The 20,076-nt window shown below is 36.5% G+C and overlaps 24 non-coding genes across 24 annotated transcripts; all 24 read right to left on the bottom strand.

Annotated features, from left to right (window-relative positions):
• Positions 1-703: 703 nt before the first annotated feature.
• Positions 704-776, bottom strand: TRNAK-UUU (transfer RNA lysine (anticodon UUU)). The gene has a single exon. It is a non-coding gene; the product is annotated as a tRNA-Lys (tRNA).
• An 864-nt stretch (positions 777-1,640) lies between these two features.
• On the bottom strand, positions 1,641-1,713 carry TRNAK-UUU (transfer RNA lysine (anticodon UUU)). Its single transcript has one exon. It is a non-coding gene; the product is annotated as a tRNA-Lys (tRNA).
• An 864-nt stretch (positions 1,714-2,577) lies between these two features.
• TRNAK-UUU (transfer RNA lysine (anticodon UUU)) lies at positions 2,578-2,650 on the bottom strand. Its single transcript has one exon. It is a non-coding gene; the product is annotated as a tRNA-Lys (tRNA).
• An 864-nt stretch (positions 2,651-3,514) lies between these two features.
• On the bottom strand, positions 3,515-3,587 carry TRNAK-UUU (transfer RNA lysine (anticodon UUU)). The gene has a single exon. It is a non-coding gene; the product is annotated as a tRNA-Lys (tRNA).
• Positions 3,588-4,046: 459 nt separating this feature from the next.
• TRNAR-UCU (transfer RNA arginine (anticodon UCU)) lies at positions 4,047-4,137 on the bottom strand. The gene is given in 2 exon segments: positions 4,047-4,082; positions 4,101-4,137. It is a non-coding gene; the product is annotated as a tRNA-Arg (tRNA).
• A 341-nt stretch (positions 4,138-4,478) lies between these two features.
• TRNAK-UUU (transfer RNA lysine (anticodon UUU)) lies at positions 4,479-4,551 on the bottom strand. The gene has a single exon. It is a non-coding gene; the product is annotated as a tRNA-Lys (tRNA).
• An 864-nt stretch (positions 4,552-5,415) lies between these two features.
• TRNAK-UUU (transfer RNA lysine (anticodon UUU)) lies at positions 5,416-5,488 on the bottom strand. The gene has a single exon. It is a non-coding gene; the product is annotated as a tRNA-Lys (tRNA).
• Positions 5,489-5,947: 459 nt separating this feature from the next.
• On the bottom strand, positions 5,948-6,038 carry TRNAR-UCU (transfer RNA arginine (anticodon UCU)). Its single transcript is given in 2 exon segments — positions 5,948-5,983; positions 6,002-6,038. It is a non-coding gene; the product is annotated as a tRNA-Arg (tRNA).
• A 341-nt stretch (positions 6,039-6,379) lies between these two features.
• On the bottom strand, positions 6,380-6,452 carry TRNAK-UUU (transfer RNA lysine (anticodon UUU)). Its single transcript has one exon. It is a non-coding gene; the product is annotated as a tRNA-Lys (tRNA).
• Positions 6,453-7,316: 864 nt separating this feature from the next.
• Positions 7,317-7,389, bottom strand: TRNAK-UUU (transfer RNA lysine (anticodon UUU)). The gene has a single exon. It is a non-coding gene; the product is annotated as a tRNA-Lys (tRNA).
• Positions 7,390-8,253: 864 nt separating this feature from the next.
• Positions 8,254-8,326, bottom strand: TRNAK-UUU (transfer RNA lysine (anticodon UUU)). The gene has a single exon. It is a non-coding gene; the product is annotated as a tRNA-Lys (tRNA).
• Positions 8,327-9,190: 864 nt separating this feature from the next.
• TRNAK-UUU (transfer RNA lysine (anticodon UUU)) lies at positions 9,191-9,263 on the bottom strand. Its single transcript has one exon. It is a non-coding gene; the product is annotated as a tRNA-Lys (tRNA).
• An 864-nt stretch (positions 9,264-10,127) lies between these two features.
• Positions 10,128-10,200, bottom strand: TRNAK-UUU (transfer RNA lysine (anticodon UUU)). Its single transcript has one exon. It is a non-coding gene; the product is annotated as a tRNA-Lys (tRNA).
• Positions 10,201-10,659: 459 nt separating this feature from the next.
• On the bottom strand, positions 10,660-10,750 carry TRNAR-UCU (transfer RNA arginine (anticodon UCU)). The gene is given in 2 exon segments: positions 10,660-10,695; positions 10,714-10,750. It is a non-coding gene; the product is annotated as a tRNA-Arg (tRNA).
• A 341-nt stretch (positions 10,751-11,091) lies between these two features.
• Positions 11,092-11,164, bottom strand: TRNAK-UUU (transfer RNA lysine (anticodon UUU)). Its single transcript has one exon. It is a non-coding gene; the product is annotated as a tRNA-Lys (tRNA).
• Positions 11,165-12,028: 864 nt separating this feature from the next.
• Positions 12,029-12,101, bottom strand: TRNAK-UUU (transfer RNA lysine (anticodon UUU)). Its single transcript has one exon. It is a non-coding gene; the product is annotated as a tRNA-Lys (tRNA).
• An 864-nt stretch (positions 12,102-12,965) lies between these two features.
• TRNAK-UUU (transfer RNA lysine (anticodon UUU)) lies at positions 12,966-13,038 on the bottom strand. The gene has a single exon. It is a non-coding gene; the product is annotated as a tRNA-Lys (tRNA).
• An 864-nt stretch (positions 13,039-13,902) lies between these two features.
• TRNAK-UUU (transfer RNA lysine (anticodon UUU)) lies at positions 13,903-13,975 on the bottom strand. Its single transcript has one exon. It is a non-coding gene; the product is annotated as a tRNA-Lys (tRNA).
• Positions 13,976-14,839: 864 nt separating this feature from the next.
• Positions 14,840-14,912, bottom strand: TRNAK-UUU (transfer RNA lysine (anticodon UUU)). Its single transcript has one exon. It is a non-coding gene; the product is annotated as a tRNA-Lys (tRNA).
• An 864-nt stretch (positions 14,913-15,776) lies between these two features.
• On the bottom strand, positions 15,777-15,849 carry TRNAK-UUU (transfer RNA lysine (anticodon UUU)). The gene has a single exon. It is a non-coding gene; the product is annotated as a tRNA-Lys (tRNA).
• An 864-nt stretch (positions 15,850-16,713) lies between these two features.
• On the bottom strand, positions 16,714-16,786 carry TRNAK-UUU (transfer RNA lysine (anticodon UUU)). Its single transcript has one exon. It is a non-coding gene; the product is annotated as a tRNA-Lys (tRNA).
• An 864-nt stretch (positions 16,787-17,650) lies between these two features.
• Positions 17,651-17,723, bottom strand: TRNAK-UUU (transfer RNA lysine (anticodon UUU)). Its single transcript has one exon. It is a non-coding gene; the product is annotated as a tRNA-Lys (tRNA).
• An 864-nt stretch (positions 17,724-18,587) lies between these two features.
• Positions 18,588-18,660, bottom strand: TRNAK-UUU (transfer RNA lysine (anticodon UUU)). Its single transcript has one exon. It is a non-coding gene; the product is annotated as a tRNA-Lys (tRNA).
• An 864-nt stretch (positions 18,661-19,524) lies between these two features.
• TRNAK-UUU (transfer RNA lysine (anticodon UUU)) lies at positions 19,525-19,597 on the bottom strand. Its single transcript has one exon. It is a non-coding gene; the product is annotated as a tRNA-Lys (tRNA).
• Positions 19,598-20,076: the final 479 nt, after the last annotated feature.

Below are 20,076 nucleotides of genomic sequence, written 5' to 3'. Positions count from 1 at the left end.
ATTTTAAATCCTGAAATTCGTTCTATCTCATTTTCGGCTGACTTAGAAATCATGTCTCTAAATTGACATTGTGAAATTAGTAAAAGGCCAAATACTATTACTAGGTACTAAATTACATGTCCAGCAGTATAACTGGAAATTTACTCTTGGGCATAGATTATGCAACATTTTCAAAGCAAACAGTGTCTGTTTAAATAGACTTTCTTTCACTGCCGTTTTGGTAAATGTCTCTGGTTATGCAGAAGCAGGCATTGTTTGTTACTGTTTCAATTAGTTATAAGATAAAGGAGGGATAAAACTGACCCAGCTAGTATTCCAACCCAAAGACTTTGAATGCTTTCTCTACATTCGCCTAGAACCCCAAGCCGCTATCCATTGCACCAGAGATCCAACCTGATTCAACAAGGTGAACAGAAATTCTCAAATAAAAAGATGAGCTATCAGCGGTTGACCAACTTTATAAAGTGATTTGGAAACTATAAGCAGGGTTCCATTTTGAACGTTGAATTGGGGAAAAGATAATCAACATCTCAAACGACATGATACCGTTGCGGTAAGTCTTCTTAACTCTTGTCAAATGGTACACGACCGATGGGTATTTAATGGCTCCATTAAGAGTAACTTGCAATTACTCTAATGGGACTACTCGTTCATTGGATCCTGAAAAGAGCATGTCATTAGAGTACATTTTCTTTAAACAAACCGCCTGAACAGGGACTTGAACCCTGGACCCTCAGATTAAAAGTCTGATGCTCTACCGACTGAGCTATCCAGGCTCTGCAACACTGCAACTAAAAATCAGCTAAAAATGATGTGGACGCACACCAACCTACACTTTAATTCTTAATATGGTTACATATATTAGCAATCAAATATGTAGAGTTTAATAATTAATTGATATTTCAAGCATTTGAAATTTCAGCAGCACACGTAATCTATTTTAAATCCTGAAATTCGTTCTATCTCATTTTCGGCTGACTTAGAAATCATGTCTCTAAATTGACATTGTGAAATTAGTAAAAGGCCAAATACTATTACTAGGTACTAAATTACATGTCCAGCAGTATAACTGGAAATTTACTCTTGGGCATAGATTATGCAACATTTTCAAAGCAAACAGTGTCTGTTTAAATAGACTTTCTTTCACTGCCGTTTTGGTAAATGTCTCTGGTTATGCAGAAGCAGGCATTGTTTGTTACTGTTTCAATTAGTTATAAGATAAAGGAGGGATAAAACTGACCCAGCTAGTATTCCAACCCAAAGACTTTGAATGCTTTCTCTACATTCGCCTAGAACCCCAAGCCGCTATCCATTGCACCAGAGATCCAACCTGATTCAACAAGGTGAACAGAAATTCTCAAATAAAAAGATGAGCTATCAGCGGTTGACCAACTTTATAAAGTGATTTGGAAACTATAAGCAGGGTTCCATTTTGAACATTGAATTGGGGAAAAGATAATCAACATCTCAAACGACATGATACCGTTGCGGTAAGTCTTCTTAACTCTTGTCAAATGGTACACGACCGATGGGTATTTAATGGCTCCATTAAGAGTAACTTGCAATTACTCTAATGGGACTACTCGTTCATTGGATCCTGAAAAGAGCATGTCATTAGAGTACATTTTCTTTAAACAAACCGCCTGAACAGGGACTTGAACCCTGGACCCTCAGATTAAAAGTCTGATGCTCTACCGACTGAGCTATCCAGGCTCTGCAACACTGCAACTAAAAACCAGCTAAAAATGATGTGGACGCACACCAACCTACACTTTAATTCTTAATATGGTTACATATATTAGCAATCAAATATGTAGAGTTTAATAATTAATTGATATTTCAAGCATTTGAAATTTCAGCAGCACACGTAATCTATTTTAAATCCTGAAATTCGTTCTATCTCATTTTCGGCTGACTTAGAAATCATGTCTCTAAATTGACATTGTGAAATTAGTAAAAGGCCAAATACTATTACTAGGTACTAAATTACATGTCCAGCAGTATAACTGGAAATTTACTCTTGGGCATAGATTATGCAACATTTTCAAAGCAAACAGTGTCTGTTTAAATAGACTTTCTTTCACTGCCGTTTTGGTAAATGTCTCTGGTTATGCAGAAGCAGGCATTGTTTGTTACTGTTTCAATTAGTTATAAGATAAAGGAGGGATAAAACTGACCCAGCTAGTATTCCAACCCAAAGACTTTGAATGCTTTCTCTACATTCGCCTAGAACCCCAAGCCGCTATCCATTGCACCAGAGATCCAACCTGATTCAACAAGGTGAACAGAAATTCTCAAATAAAAAGATGAGCTATCAGCGGTTGACCAACTTTATAAAGTGATTTGGAAACTATAAGCAGGGTTCCATTTTGAACGTTGAATTGGGGAAAAGATAATCAACATCTCAAACGACATGATACCGTTGCGGTAAGTCTTCTTAACTCTTGTCAAATGGTACACGACCGATGGGTATTTAATGGCTCCATTAAGAGTAACTTGCAATTACTCTAATGGGACTACTCGTTCATTGGATCCTGAAAAGAGCATGTCATTAGAGTACATTTTCTTTAAACAAACCGCCTGAACAGGGACTTGAACCCTGGACCCTCAGATTAAAAGTCTGATGCTCTACCGACTGAGCTATCCAGGCTCTGCAACACTGCAACTAAAAATCAGCTAAAAATGATGTGGACGCACACCAACCTACACTTTAATTCTTAATATGGTTACATATATTAGCAATCAAATATGTAGAGTTTAATAATTAATTGATATTTCAAGCATTTGAAATTTCAGCAGCACACGTAATCTATTTTAAATCCTGAAATTCGTTCTATCTCATTTTCGGCTGACTTAGAAATCATGTCTCTAAATTGACATTGTGAAATTAGTAAAAGGCCAAATACTATTACTAGGTACTAAATTACATGTCCAGCAGTATAACTGGAAATTTACTCTTGGGCATAGATTATGCAACATTTTCAAAGCAAACAGTGTCTGTTTAAATAGACTTTCTTTCACTGCCGTTTTGGTAAATGTCTCTGGTTATGCAGAAGCAGGCATTGTTTGTTACTGTTTCAATTAGTTATAAGATAAAGGAGGGATAAAACTGACCCAGCTAGTATTCCAACCCAAAGACTTTGAATGCTTTCTCTACATTCGCCTAGAACCCCAAGCCGCTATCCATTGCACCAGAGATCCAACCTGATTCAACAAGGTGAACAGAAATTCTCAAATAAAAAGATGAGCTATCAGCGGTTGACCAACTTTATAAAGTGATTTGGAAACTATAAGCAGGGTTCCATTTTGAACATTGAATTGGGGAAAAGATAATCAACATCTCAAACGACATGATACCGTTGCGGTAAGTCTTCTTAACTCTTGTCAAATGGTACACGACCGATGGGTATTTAATGGCTCCATTAAGAGTAACTTGCAATTACTCTAATGGGACTACTCGTTCATTGGATCCTGAAAAGAGCATGTCATTAGAGTACATTTTCTTTAAACAAACCGCCTGAACAGGGACTTGAACCCTGGACCCTCAGATTAAAAGTCTGATGCTCTACCGACTGAGCTATCCAGGCTCTGATACAGCAAACCTCAAAATCACCTAATCAAAATTTGGCAGTGTCCCAACTAACGCTATGTTTCTTAAGATGGTTACCTGAAGAAGGTACCAAATACACTAGAATATAATAATGAATTGATATTTCAAGCATTTGAAATTTCTTCAGTAAATGTAACCTTATTTTTAGTCCTGAAGTTGCTACTATCTCATTTTTTTGCTGACGTCAAATTCATATGTGTTTATTGACATGGTAAAATTAAGGAAGGGCCCAAAATCTTACTTCCGAGTAAATTATATTTTCATCAGTACAGCTGACAATTTCCTCTTCTGCATAGATTACCCAAATTGAACGGTGTCTCTTTAAAATAGACTTCCTTTTACTGACCTTTTTTAGCAAATGATTTTGGTGAAGCAGAAGCATGCATGCATCGCTTATAACTTCTTTAAATAGTTATGAAATAAACAGGGATAAAACTGACTCTGGTGGGATTCGAACCCACAGCCTTTGAATACCTTCTTGACATTCACCTAGAAGTCCAATGTGCTATCCATTGCGCCACAGAGCCAATTTGCTTGAATGAGGTGCACAGATATTCAGAAATGAAATAATGAGCTTTGAGCTGTTGATCAACTTTATAAAGTTCATTGGATACTATAACCATGGCTATATTTTGAATATTGAATTGGGTAAAAGTTATTCACCGTGTCAAACTACATGATACAGTTGGTAAGTCTGCATACAACTTAAGTTTAGTGTATAGTCATCTGATATATGAGACAGATGGGTTTTTCACTTCTCCATGAAAGACGTTTTTTTTTAATTTTGGTAATGGAATATCTTATTCATCATGCAGTGGAACACAAAAAGAATGTACAATCAGAATACTTTTTCTTTAAAGTAGCCGACCGCCTGAACAGGGACTTGAACCCTGGACCCTCAGATTAAAAGTCTGATGCTCTACCGACTGAGCTATCCAGGCTCTGCAACACTGCAACTAAAAATCAGCTAAAAATGATGTGGACGCACACCAACCTACACTTTAATTCTTAATATGGTTACATATATTAGCAATCAAATATGTAGAGTTTAATAATTAATTGATATTTCAAGCATTTGAAATTTCAGCAGCACACGTAATCTATTTTAAATCCTGAAATTCGTTCTATCTCATTTTCGGCTGACTTAGAAATCATGTCTCTAAATTGACATTGTGAAATTAGTAAAAGGCCAAATACTATTACTAGGTACTAAATTACATGTCCAGCAGTATAACTGGAAATTTACTCTTGGGCATAGATTATGCAACATTTTCAAAGCAAACAGTGTCTGTTTAAATAGACTTTCTTTCACTGCCGTTTTGGTAAATGTCTCTGGTTATGCAGAAGCAGGCATTGTTTGTTACTGTTTCAATTAGTTATAAGATAAAGGAGGGATAAAACTGACCCAGCTAGTATTCCAACCCAAAGACTTTGAATGCTTTCTCTACATTCGCCTAGAACCCCAAGCCGCTATCCATTGCACCAGAGATCCAACCTGATTCAACAAGGTGAACAGAAATTCTCAAATAAAAAGATGAGCTATCAGCGGTTGACCAACTTTATAAAGTGATTTGGAAACTATAAGCAGGGTTCCATTTTGAACATTGAATTGGGGAAAAGATAATCAACATCTCAAACGACATGATACCGTTGCGGTAAGTCTTCTTAACTCTTGTCAAATGGTACACGACCGATGGGTATTTAATGGCTCCATTAAGAGTAACTTGCAATTACTCTAATGGGACTACTCGTTCATTGGATCCTGAAAAGAGCATGTCATTAGAGTACATTTTCTTTAAACAAACCGCCTGAACAGGGACTTGAACCCTGGACCCTCAGATTAAAAGTCTGATGCTCTACCGACTGAGCTATCCAGGCTCTGATACAGCAAACCTCAAAATCACCTAATCAAAATTTGGCAGTGTCCCAACTAACGCTATGTTTCTTAAGATGGTTACCTGAAGAAGGTACCAAATACACTAGAATATAATAATGAATTGATATTTCAAGCATTTGAAATTTCTTCAGTAAATGTAACCTTATTTTTAGTCCTGAAGTTGCTACTATCTCATTTTTTTGCTGACGTCAAATTCATATGTGTTTATTGACATGGTAAAATTAAGGAAGGGCCCAAAATCTTACTTCCGAGTAAATTATATTTTCATCAGTACAGCTGACAATTTCCTCTTCTGCATAGATTACCCAAATTGAACGGTGTCTCTTTAAAATAGACTTCCTTTTACTGACCTTTTTTAGCAAATGATTTTGGTGAAGCAGAAGCATGCATGCATCGCTTATAACTTCTTTAAATAGTTATGAAATAAACAGGGATAAAACTGACTCTGGTGGGATTCGAACCCACAGCCTTTGAATACCTTCTTGACATTCACCTAGAAGTCCAATGTGCTATCCATTGCGCCACAGAGCCAATTTTCTTGAATGAGGTGCACAGATATTCAGAAATGAAATAATGAGCTTTGAGCTGTTGATCAACTTTATAAAGTTCATTGGATACTATAACCATGGCTATATTTTGAATATTGAATTGGGTAAAAGTTATTCACCGTGTCAAACTACATGATACAGTTGGTAAGTCTGCATACAACTTAAGTTTAGTGTATAGTCATCTGATATATGAGACAGATGGGTTTTTCACTTCTCCATGAAAGACGTTTTTTTTTAATTTTGGTAATGGAATATCTTATTCATCATGCAGTGGAACACAAAAAGAATGTACAATCAGAATACTTTTTCTTTAAAGTAGCCGACCGCCTGAACAGGGACTTGAACCCTGGACCCTCAGATTAAAAGTCTGATGCTCTACCGACTGAGCTATCCAGGCTCTGCAACACTGCAACTAAAAATCAGCTAAAAATGATGTGGACGCACACCAACCTACACTTTAATTCTTAATATGGTTACATATATTAGCAATCAAATATGTAGAGTTTAATAATTAATTGATATTTCAAGCATTTGAAATTTCAGCAGCACACGTAATCTATTTTAAATCCTGAAATTCGTTCTATCTCATTTTCGGCTGACTTAGAAATCATGTCTCTAAATTGACATTGTGAAATTAGTAAAAGGCCAAATACTATTACTAGGTACTAAATTACATGTCCAGCAGTATAACTGGAAATTTACTCTTGGGCATAGATTATGCAACATTTTCAAAGCAAACAGTGTCTGTTTAAATAGACTTTCTTTCACTGCCGTTTTGGTAAATGTCTCTGGTTATGCAGAAGCAGGCATTGTTTGTTACTGTTTCAATTAGTTATAAGATAAAGGAGGGATAAAACTGACCCAGCTAGTATTCCAACCCAAAGACTTTGAATGCTTTCTCTACATTCGCCTAGAACCCCAAGCCGCTATCCATTGCACCAGAGATCCAACCTGATTCAACAAGGTGAACAGAAATTCTCAAATAAAAAGATGAGCTATCAGCGGTTGACCAACTTTATAAAGTGATTTGGAAACTATAAGCAGGGTTCCATTTTGAACATTGAATTGGGGAAAAGATAATCAACATCTCAAACGACATGATACCGTTGCGGTAAGTCTTCTTAACTCTTGTCAAATGGTACACGACCGATGGGTATTTAATGGCTCCATTAAGAGTAACTTGCAATTACTCTAATGGGACTACTCGTTCATTGGATCCTGAAAAGAGCATGTCATTAGAGTACATTTTCTTTAAACAAACCGCCTGAACAGGGACTTGAACCCTGGACCCTCAGATTAAAAGTCTGATGCTCTACCGACTGAGCTATCCAGGCTCTGCAACACTGCAACTAAAAACCAGCTAAAAATGATGTGGACGCACACCAACCTACACTTTAATTCTTAATATGGTTACATATATTAGCAATCAAATATGTAGAGTTTAATAATTAATTGATATTTCAAGCATTTGAAATTTCAGCAGCACACGTAATCTATTTTAAATCCTGAAATTCGTTCTATCTCATTTTCGGCTGACTTAGAAATCATGTCTCTAAATTGACATTGTGAAATTAGTAAAAGGCCAAATACTATTACTAGGTACTAAATTACATGTCCAGCAGTATAACTGGAAATTTACTCTTGGGCATAGATTATGCAACATTTTCAAAGCAAACAGTGTCTGTTTAAATAGACTTTCTTTCACTGCCGTTTTGGTAAATGTCTCTGGTTATGCAGAAGCAGGCATTGTTTGTTACTGTTTCAATTAGTTATAAGATAAAGGAGGGATAAAACTGACCCAGCTAGTATTCCAACCCAAAGACTTTGAATGCTTTCTCTACATTCGCCTAGAACCCCAAGCCGCTATCCATTGCACCAGAGATCCAACCTGATTCAACAAGGTGAACAGAAATTCTCAAATAAAAAGATGAGCTATCAGCGGTTGACCAACTTTATAAAGTGATTTGGAAACTATAAGCAGGGTTCCATTTTGAACGTTGAATTGGGGAAAAGATAATCAACATCTCAAACGACATGATACCGTTGCGGTAAGTCTTCTTAACTCTTGTCAAATGGTACACGACCGATGGGTATTTAATGGCTCCATTAAGAGTAACTTGCAATTACTCTAATGGGACTACTCGTTCATTGGATCCTGAAAAGAGCATGTCATTAGAGTACATTTTCTTTAAACAAACCGCCTGAACAGGGACTTGAACCCTGGACCCTCAGATTAAAAGTCTGATGCTCTACCGACTGAGCTATCCAGGCTCTGCAACACTGCAACTAAAAATCAGCTAAAAATGATGTGGACGCACACCAACCTACACTTTAATTCTTAATATGGTTACATATATTAGCAATCAAATATGTAGAGTTTAATAATTAATTGATATTTCAAGCATTTGAAATTTCAGCAGCACACGTAATCTATTTTAAATCCTGAAATTCGTTCTATCTCATTTTCGGCTGACTTAGAAATCATGTCTCTAAATTGACATTGTGAAATTAGTAAAAGGCCAAATACTATTACTAGGTACTAAATTACATGTCCAGCAGTATAACTGGAAATTTACTCTTGGGCATAGATTATGCAACATTTTCAAAGCAAACAGTGTCTGTTTAAATAGACTTTCTTTCACTGCCGTTTTGGTAAATGTCTCTGGTTATGCAGAAGCAGGCATTGTTTGTTACTGTTTCAATTAGTTATAAGATAAAGGAGGGATAAAACGGACCCAGCTAGTATTCCAACCCAAAGACTTTGAATGCTTTCTCTACATTCGCCTAGAACCCCAAGCCGCTATCCATTGCACCAGAGATCCAACCTGATTCAACAAGGTGAACAGAAATTCTCAAATAAAAAGATGAGCTATCAGCGGTTGACCAACTTTATAAAGTGATTTGGAAACTATAAGCAGGGTTCCATTTTGAACGTTGAATTGGGGAAAATATAATCAACATCTCAAACGACATGATACCGTTGCGGTAAGTCTTCTTAACTCTTGTCAAATGGTACACGACCGATGGGTATTTAATGGCTCCATTAAGAGTAACTTGCAATTACTCTAATGGGACTACTCGTTCATTGGATCCTGAAAAGAGCATGTCATTAGAGTACATTTTCTTTAAACAAACCGCCTGAACAGGGACTTGAACCCTGGACCCTCAGATTAAAAGTCTGATGCTCTACCGACTGAGCTATCCAGGCTCTGCAACACTGCAACTAAAAATCAGCTAAAAATGATGTGGACGCACACCAACCTACACTTTAATTCTTAATATGGTTACATATATTAGCAATCAAATATGTAGAGTTTAATAATTAATTGATATTTCAAGCATTTGAAATTTCAGCAGCACACGTAATCTATTTTAAATCCTGAAATTCGTTCTATCTCATTTTCGGCTGACTTAGAAATCATGTCTCTAAATTGACATTGTGAAATTAGTAAAAGGCCAAATACTATTACTAGGTACTAAATTACATGTCCAGCAGTATAACTGGAAATTTACTCTTGGGCATAGATTATGCAACATTTTCAAAGCAAACAGTGTCTGTTTAAATAGACTTTCTTTCACTGCCGTTTTGGTAAATGTCTCTGGTTATGCAGAAGCAGGCATTGTTTGTTACTGTTTCAATTAGTTATAAGATAAAGGAGGGATAAAACTGACCCAGCTAGTATTCCAACCCAAAGACTTTGAATGCTTTCTCTACATTCGCCTAGAACCCCAAGCCGCTATCCATTGCACCAGAGATCCAACCTGATTCAACAAGGTGAACAGAAATTCTCAAATAAAAAGATGAGCTATCAGCGGTTGACCAACTTTATAAAGTGATTTGGAAACTATAAGCAGGGTTCCATTTTGAACATTGAATTGGGGAAAAGATAATCAACATCTCAAACGACATGATACCGTTGCGGTAAGTCTTCTTAACTCTTGTCAAATGGTACACGACCGATGGGTATTTAATGGCTCCATTAAGAGTAACTTGCAATTACTCTAATGGGACTACTCGTTCATTGGATCCTGAAAAGAGCATGTCATTAGAGTACATTTTCTTTAAACAAACCGCCTGAACAGGGACTTGAACCCTGGACCCTCAGATTAAAAGTCTGATGCTCTACCGACTGAGCTATCCAGGCTCTGATACAGCAAACCTCAAAATCACCTAATCAAAATTTGGCAGTGTCCCAACTAACGCTATGTTTCTTAAGATGGTTACCTGAAGAAGGTACCAAATACACTAGAATATAATAATGAATTGATATTTCAAGCATTTGAAATTTCTTCAGTAAATGTAACCTTATTTTTAGTCCTGAAGTTGCTACTATCTCATTTTTTTGCTGACGTCAAATTCATATGTGTTTATTGACATGGTAAAATTAAGGAAGGGCCCAAAATCTTACTTCCGAGTAAATTATATTTTCATCAGTACAGCTGACAATTTCCTCTTCTGCATAGATTACCCAAATTGAACGGTGTCTCTTTAAAATAGACTTCCTTTTACTGACCTTTTTTAGCAAATGATTTTGGTGAAGCAGAAGCATGCATGCATCGCTTATAACTTCTTTAAATAGTTATGAAATAAACAGGGATAAAACTGACTCTGGTGGGATTCGAACCCACAGCCTTTGAATACCTTCTTGACATTCACCTAGAAGTCCAATGTGCTATCCATTGCGCCACAGAGCCAATTTGCTTGAATGAGGTGCACAGATATTCAGAAATGAAATAATGAGCTTTGAGCTGTTGATCAACTTTATAAAGTTCATTGGATACTATAACCATGGCTATATTTTGAATATTGAATTGGGTAAAAGTTATTCACCGTGTCAAACTACATGATACAGTTGGTAAGTCTGCATACAACTTAAGTTTAGTGTATAGTCATCTGATATATGAGACAGATGGGTTTTTCACTTCTCCATGAAAGACGTTTTTTTTTAATTTTGGTAATGGAATATCTTATTCATCATGCAGTGGAACACAAAAAGAATGTACAATCAGAATACTTTTTCTTTAAAGTAGCCGACCGCCTGAACAGGGACTTGAACCCTGGACCCTCAGATTAAAAGTCTGATGCTCTACCGACTGAGCTATCCAGGCTCTGCAACACTGCAACTAAAAATCAGCTAAAAATGATGTGGACGCACACCAACCTACACTTTAATTCTTAATATGGTTACATATATTAGCAATCAAATATGTAGAGTTTAATAATTAATTGATATTTCAAGCATTTGAAATTTCAGCAGCACACGTAATCTATTTTAAATCCTGAAATTCGTTCTATCTCATTTTCGGCTGACTTAGAAATCATGTCTCTAAATTGACATTGTGAAATTAGTAAAAGGCCAAATACTATTACTAGGTACTAAATTACATGTCCAGCAGTATAACTGGAAATTTACTCTTGGGCATAGATTATGCAACATTTTCAAAGCAAACAGTGTCTGTTTAAATAGACTTTCTTTCACTGCCGTTTTGGTAAATGTCTCTGGTTATGCAGAAGCAGGCATTGTTTGTTACTGTTTCAATTAGTTATAAGATAAAGGAGGGATAAAACTGACCCAGCTAGTATTCCAACCCAAAGACTTTGAATGCTTTCTCTTCATTCGCCTAGAACCCCAAGCCGCTATCCATTGCACCAGAGATCCAACCTGATTCAACAAGGTGAACAGAAATTCTCAAATAAAAAGATGAGCTATCAGCGGTTGACCAACTTTATAAAGTGATTTGGAAACTATAAGCAGGGTTCCATTTTGAACATTGAATTGGGGAAAAGATAATCAACATCTCAAACGACATGATACCGTTGCGGTAAGTCTTCTTAACTCTTGTCAAATGGTACACGACCGATGGGTATTTAATGGCTCCATTAAGAGTAACTTGCAATTACTCTAATGGGACTACTCGTTCATTGGATCCTGAAAAGAGCATGTCATTAGAGTACATTTTCTTTAAACAAACCGCCTGAACAGGGACTTGAACCCTGGACCCTCAGATTAAAAGTCTGATGCTCTACCGACTGAGCTATCCAGGCTCTGCAACACTGCAACTAAAAATCAGCTAAAAATGATGTGGACGCACACCAACCTACACTTTAATTCTTAATATGGTTACATATATTAGCAATCAAATATGTAGAGTTTAATAATTAATTGATATTTCAAGCATTTGAAATTTCAGCAGCACACGTAATCTATTTTAAATCCTGAAATTCGTTCTATCTCATTTTCGGCTGACTTAGAAATCATGTCTCTAAATTGACATTGTGAAATTAGTAAAAGGCCAAATACTATTACTAGGTACTAAATTACATGTCCAGCAGTATAACTGGAAATTTACTCTTGGGCATAGATTATGCAACATTTTCAAAGCAAACAGTGTCTGTTTAAATAGACTTTCTTTCACTGCCGTTTTGGTAAATGTCTCTGGTTATGCAGAAGCAGGCATTGTTTGTTACTGTTTCAATTAGTTATAAGATAAAGGAGGGATAAAACTGACCCAGCTAGTATTCCAACCCAAAGACTTTGAATGCTTTCTCTACATTCGCCTAGAACCCCAAGCCGCTATCCATTGCACCAGAGATCCAACCTGATTCAACAAGGTGAACAGAAATTCTCAAATAAAAAGATGAGCTATCAGCGGTTGACCAACTTTATAAAGTGATTTGGAAACTATAAGCAGGGTTCCATTTTGAACATTGAATTGGGGAAAAGATAATCAACATCTCAAACGACATGATACCGTTGCGGTAAGTCTTCTTAACTCTTGTCAAATGGTACACGACCGATGGGTATTTAATGGCTCCATTAAGAGTAACTTGCAATTACTCTAATGGGACTACTCGTTCATTGGATCCTGAAAAGAGCATGTCATTAGAGTACATTTTCTTTAAACAAACCGCCTGAACAGGGACTTGAACCCTGGACCCTCAGATTAAAAGTCTGATGCTCTACCGACTGAGCTATCCAGGCTCTGCAACACTGCAACTAAAAATCAGCTAAAAATGATGTGGACGCACACCAACCTACACTTTAATTCTTAATATGGTTACATATATTAGCAATCAAATATGTAGAGTTTAATAATTAATTGATATTTCAAGCATTTGAAATTTCAGCAGCACACGTAATCTATTTTAAATCCTGAAATTCGTTCTATCTCATTTTCGGCTGACTTAGAAATCATGTCTCTAAATTGACATTGTGAAATTAGTAAAAGGCCAAATACTATTACTAGGTACTAAATTACATGTCCAGCAGTATAACTGGAAATTTACTCTTGGGCATAGATTATGCAACATTTTCAAAGCAAACAGTGTCTGTTTAAATAGACTTTCTTTCACTGCCGTTTTGGTAAATGTCTCTGGTTATGCAGAAGCAGGCATTGTTTGTTACTGTTTCAATTAGTTATAAGATAAAGGAGGGATAAAACTGACCCAGCTAGTATTCCAACCCAAAGACTTTGAATGCTTTCTCTACATTCGCCTAGAACCCCAAGCCGCTATCCATTGCACCAGAGATCCAACCTGATTCAACAAGGTGAACAGAAATTCTCAAATAAAAAGATGAGCTATCAGCGGTTGACCAACTTTATAAAGTGATTTGGAAACTATAAGCAGGGTTCCATTTTGAACATTGAATTGGGGAAAAGATAATCAACATCTCAAACGACATGATACCGTTGCGGTAAGTCTTCTTAACTCTTGTCAAATGGTACACGACCGATGGGTATTTAATGGCTCCATTAAGAGTAACTTGCAATTACTCTAATGGGACTACTCGTTCATTGGATCCTGAAAAGAGCATGTCATTAGAGTACATTTTCTTTAAACAAACCGCCTGAACAGGGACTTGAACCCTGGACCCTCAGATTAAAAGTCTGATGCTCTACCGACTGAGCTATCCAGGCTCTGCAACACTGCAACTAAAAACCAGCTAAAAATGATGTGGACGCACACCAACCTACACTTTAATTCTTAATATGGTTACATATATTAGCAATCAAATATGTAGAGTTTAATAATTAATTGATATTTCAAGCATTTGAAATTTCAGCAGCACACGTAATCTATTTTAAATCCTGAAATTCGTTCTATCTCATTTTCGGCTGACTTAGAAATCATGTCTCTAAATTGACATTGTGAAATTAGAAAAAGGCCAAATACTATTACTAGGTACTAAATTACATGTCCAGCAGTATAACTGGAAATTTACTCTTGGGCATAGATTATGCAACATTTTCAAAGCAAACAGTGTCTGTTTAAATAGACTTTCTTTCACTGCCGTTTTGGTAAATGTCTCTGGTTATGCAGAAGCAGGCATTGTTTGTTACTGTTTCAATTAACTATAAGATAAAGGAGGGATAAAACTGACCCAGCTAGTATTCCAACCCAAAGACTTTGAATGCTTTCTCTACATTCGCCTAGAACCCCAAGCCGCTATCCATTGCACCAGAGATCCAACCTGATTCAACAAGGTGAACAGAAATTCTCAAATAAAAAGATGAGCTATCAGCGGTTGACCAACTTTATAAAGTGATTTGGAAACTATAAGCAGGGTTCCATTTTGAACATTGAATTGGGGAAAAGATAATCAACATCTCAAACGACATGATACCGTTGCGGTAAGTCTTCTTAACTCTTGTCAAATGGTACACGACCGATGGGTATTTAATGGCTCCATTAAGAGTAACTTGCAATTACTCTAATGGGACTACTCGTTCATTGGATCCTGAAAAGAGCATGTCATTAGAGTACATTTTCTTTAAACAAACCGCCTGAACAGGGACTTGAACCCTGGACCCTCAGATTAAAAGTCTGATGCTCTACCGACTGAGCTATCCAGGCTCTGCAACACTGCAACTAAAAATCAGCTAAAAATGATGTGGACGCACACCAACCTACACTTTAATTCTTAATATGGTTACATATATTAGCAATCAAATATGTAGAGTTTAATAATTAATTGATATTTCAAGCATTTGAAATTTCAGCAGCACACGTAATCTATTTTAAATCCTGAAATTCGTTCTATCTCATTTTCGGCTGACTTAGAAATCATGTCTCTAAATTGACATTGTGAAATTAGTAAAAGGCCAAATACTACTACTAGGTACTAAATTACATGTCCAGCAGTATAACTGGAAATTTACTCTTGGGCATAGATTATGCAACATTTTCAAAGCAAACAGTGTCTGTTTAAATAGACTTTCTTTCACTGCCGTTTTGGTAAATGTCTCTGGTTATGCAGAAGCAGGCATTGTTTGTTACTGTTTCAATTAACTATAAGATAAAGGAGGGATAAAACTGACCCAGCTAGTATTCCAACCCAAAGACTTTGAATGCTTTCTCTACATTCGCCTAGAACCCCAAGCCGCTATCCATTGCACCAGAGATCCAACCTGATTCAACAAGGTGAACAGAAATTCTCAAATAAAAAGATGAGCTATCAGCGGTTGACCAACTTTATAAAGTGATTTGGAAACTATAAGCAGGGTTCCATTTTGAACATTGAATTGGGGAAAAGATAATCAACATCTCAAACGACATGATACCGTTGCGGTAAGTCTTCTTAACTCTTGTCAAATGGTACACGACCGATGGGTATTTAATGGCTCCATTAAGAGTAACTTGCAATTACTCTAATGGGACTACTCGTTCATTGGATCCTGAAAAGAGCATGTCATTAGAGTACATTTTCTTTAAACAAACCGCCTGAACAGGGACTTGAACCCTGGACCCTCAGATTAAAAGTCTGATGCTCTACCGACTGAGCTATCCAGGCTCTGCAACACTGCAACTAAAAATCAGCTAAAAATGATGTGGACGCACACCAACCTACACTTTAATTCTTAATATGGTTACATATATTAGCAATCAAATATGTAGAGTTTAATAATTAATTGATATTTCAAGCATTTGAAATTTCAGCAGCACACGTAATCTATTTTAAATCCTGAAATTCGTTCTATCTCATTTTCGGCTGACTTAGAAATCATGTCTCTAAATTGACATTGTGAAATTAGTAAAAGGCCAAATACTATTACTAGGTACTAAATTACATGTCCAGCAGTATAACTGGAAATTTACTCTTGGGCATAGATTATGCAACATTTTCAAAGCAAACAGTGTCTGTTTAAATAGACTTTCTTTCACTGCCGTTTTGGTAAATGTCTCTGGTTATGCAGAAGCAGGCATTGTTTGTTACTGTTTCAATTAGTTATAAGATAAAGGAGGGATAAAACTGACCCAGCTAGTATTCCAACCCAAAGACTTTGAATGCTTTCTCTACATTCGCCTAGAACCCCAAGCCGCTATCCATTGCACCAGAGATCCAACCTGATTCAACAAGGTGAACAGAAATTCTCAAATAAAAAGATGAGCTATCAGCGGTTGACCAACTTTATAAAGTGATTTGGAAACTATAAGCAGGGTTCCATTTTGAACATTGAATTGGGGAAAAGATAATCAACATCTCAAACGACATGATACCGTTGCGGTAAGTCTTCTTAACTCTTGTCAAATGGTACACGACCGATGGGTATTTAATGGCTCCATTAAGAGTAACTTGCAATTACTCTAATGGGACTACTCGTTCATTGGATCCTGAAAAGAGCATGTCATTAGAGTACATTTTCTTTAAACAAACCGCCTGAACAGGGACTTGAACCCTGGACCCTCAGATTAAAAGTCTGATGCTCTACCGACTGAGCTATCCAGGCTCTGCAACACTGCAACTAAAAACCAGCTAAAAATGATGTGGACGCACACCAACCTACACTTTAATTCTTAATATGGTTACATATATTAGCAATCAAATATGTAGAGTTTAATAATTAATTGATATTTCAAGCATTTGAAATTTCAGCAGCACACGTAATCTATTTTAAATCCTGAAATTCGTTCTATCTCATTTTCGGCTGACTTAGAAATCATGTCTCTAAATTGACATTGTGAAATTAGAAAAAGGCCAAATACTATTACTAGGTACTAAATTACATGTCCAGCAGTATAACTGGAAATTTACTCTTGGGCATAGATTATGCAACATTTTCAAAGCAAACAGTGTCTGTTTAAATAGACTTTCTTTCACTGCCGTTTTGGTAAATGTCTCTGGTTATGCAGAAGCAGGCATTGTTTGTTACTGTTTCAATTAACTATAAGATAAAGGAGGGATAAAACTGACCCAGCTAGTATTCCAACCCAAAGACTTTGAATGCTTTCTCTACATTCGCCTAGAACCCCAAGCCGCTATCCATTGCACCAGAGATCCAACCTGATTCAACAAGGTGAACAGAAATTCTCAAATAAAAAGATGAGCTATCAGCGGTTGACCAACTTTATAAAGTGATTTGGAAACTATAAGCAGGGTTCCATTTTGAACATTGAATTGGGGAAAAGATAATCAACATCTCAAACGACATGATACCGTTGCGGTAAGTCTTCTTAACTCTTGTCAAATGGTACACGACCGATGGGTATTTAATGGCTCCATTAAGAGTAACTTGCAATTACTCTAATGGGACTACTCGTTCATTGGATCCTGAAAAGAGCATGTCATTAGAGTACATTTTCTTTAAACAAACCGCCTGAACAGGGACTTGAACCCTGGACCCTCAGATTAAAAGTCTGATGCTCTACCGACTGAGCTATCCAGGCTCTGCAACACTGCAACTAAAAATCAGCTAAAAATGATGTGGACGCACACCAACCTACACTTTAATTCTTAATATGGTTACATATATTAGCAATCAAATATGTAGAGTTTAATAATTAATTGATATTTCAAGCATTTGAAATTTCAGCAGCACACGTAATCTATTTTAAATCCTGAAATTCGTTCTATCTCATTTTCGGCTGACTTAGAAATCATGTCTCTAAATTGACATTGTGAAATTAGTAAAAGGCCAAATACTATTACTAGGTACTAAATTACATGTCCAGCAGTATAACTGGAAATTTACTCTTGGGCATAGATTATGCAACATTTTCAAAGCAAACAGTGTCTGTTTAAATAGACTTTCTTTCACTGCCGTTTTGGTAAATGTCTCTGGTTATGCAGAAGCAGGCATTGTTTGTTACTGTTTCAATTAGTTATAAGATAAAGGAGGGATAAAACTGACCCAGCTAGTATTCCAACCCAAAGACTTTGAATGCTTTCTCTACATTCGCCTAGAACCCCAAGCCGCTATCCATTGCACCAGAGATCCAACCTGATTCAACAAGGTGAACAGAAATTCTCAAATAAAAAGATGAGCTATCAGCGGTTGACCAACTTTATAAAGTGATTTGGAAACTATAAGCAGGGTTCCATTTTGAACATTGAATTGGGGAAAAGATAATCAACATCTCAAACGACATGATACCGTTGCGGTAAGTCTTCTTAACTCTTGTCAAATGGTACACGACCGATGGGTATTTAATGGCTCCATTAAGAGTAACTTGCAATTACTCTAATGGGACTACTCGTTCATTGGATCCTGAAAAGAGCATGTCATTAGAGTACATTTTCTTTAAACAAACCGCCTGAACAGGGACTTGAACCCTGGACCCTCAGATTAAAAGTCTGATGCTCTACCGACTGAGCTATCCAGGCTCTGCAACACTGCAACTAAAAACCAGCTAAAAATGATGTGGACGCACACCAACCTACACTTTAATTCTTAATATGGTTACATATATTAGCAATCAAATATGTAGAGTTTAATAATTAATTGATATTTCAAGCATTTGAAATTTCAGCAGCACACGTAATCTATTTTAAATCCTGAAATTCTTTCTATCTCATTTTCGGCTGACTTAGAAATCATGTCTCTAAATTGACATTGTGAAATTAGTAAAAGGCCAAATACTATTACTAGGTACTAAATTACATGTCCAGCAGTATAACTGGAAATTTACTCTTGGGCATAGATTATGCAACATTTTCAAAGCAAACAGTGTCTGTTTAAATAGACTTTCTTTCACTGCCGTTTTGGTAAATGTCTCTGGTTATGCAGAAGCAGGCATTGTTTGTTACTGTTTCAATTAGTTATAAGATAAAGGAGGGATAAAACTGACCCAGCTAGTATTCCAACCCAAAGACTTTGAATGCTTTCTCTACATTCGCCTAGAACCCCAAGCCGCTATCCATTGCACCAGAGATCCAACCTGATTCAACAAGGTGAACAGAAATTCTCAAATAAAAAGATGAGCTATCAGCGGTTGACCAACTTTATAAAGTGATTTGGAAACTATAAGCAGGGTTCCATTTTGAACGTTGAATTGGGGAAAAGATAATCAACATCTCAAACGACATGATACCGTTGCGGTAAGTCTTCTTAACTCTTGTCAAATGGTACACGACCGATGGGTATTTAATGGCTCCATTAAGAGTAACTTGCAATTACTCTAATGGGACTACTCGTTCATTGGATCCTGAAAAGAGCATGTCATTAGAGTACATTTTCTTTAAACAAACCGCCTGAACAGGGACTTGAACCCTGGACCCTCAGATTAAAAGTCTGATGCTCTACCGACTGAGCTATCCAGGCTCTGCAACACTGCAACTAAAAATCAGCTAAAAATGATGTGGACGCACACCAACCTACACTTTAATTCTTAATATGGTTACATATATTAGCAATCAAATATGTAGAGTTTAATAATTAATTGATATTTCAAGCATTTGAAATTTCAGCAGCACACGTAATCTATTTTAAATCCTGAAATTCGTTCTATCTCATTTTCGGCTGACTTAGAAATCATGTCTCTAAATTGACATTGTGAAATTAGTAAAAGGCCAAATACTATTACTAGGTACTAAATTACATGTCCAGCAGTATAACTGGAAATTTACTCTTGGGCATAGATTATGCAACATTTTCAAAGCAAACAGTGTCTGTTTAAATAGACTTTCTTTCACTGCCGTTTTGGTAAATGTCTCTGGTTATGCAGAAGCAGGCATTGTTTGTTACTGTTTCAATTAGTTATAAGATAAAGGAGGGATAAAACTGACCCAGCTAGTATTCCA

The sequence above is a fragment of the Triturus cristatus genome, chromosome 4_1 (assembly GCF_964204655.1).
Source record: "Triturus cristatus chromosome 4_1, aTriCri1.1, whole genome shotgun sequence".
NCBI lineage: Eukaryota > Metazoa > Chordata > Amphibia > Caudata > Salamandridae > Triturus > Triturus cristatus.
This window is presented reverse-complemented; position numbering and strand designations above follow the sequence as displayed.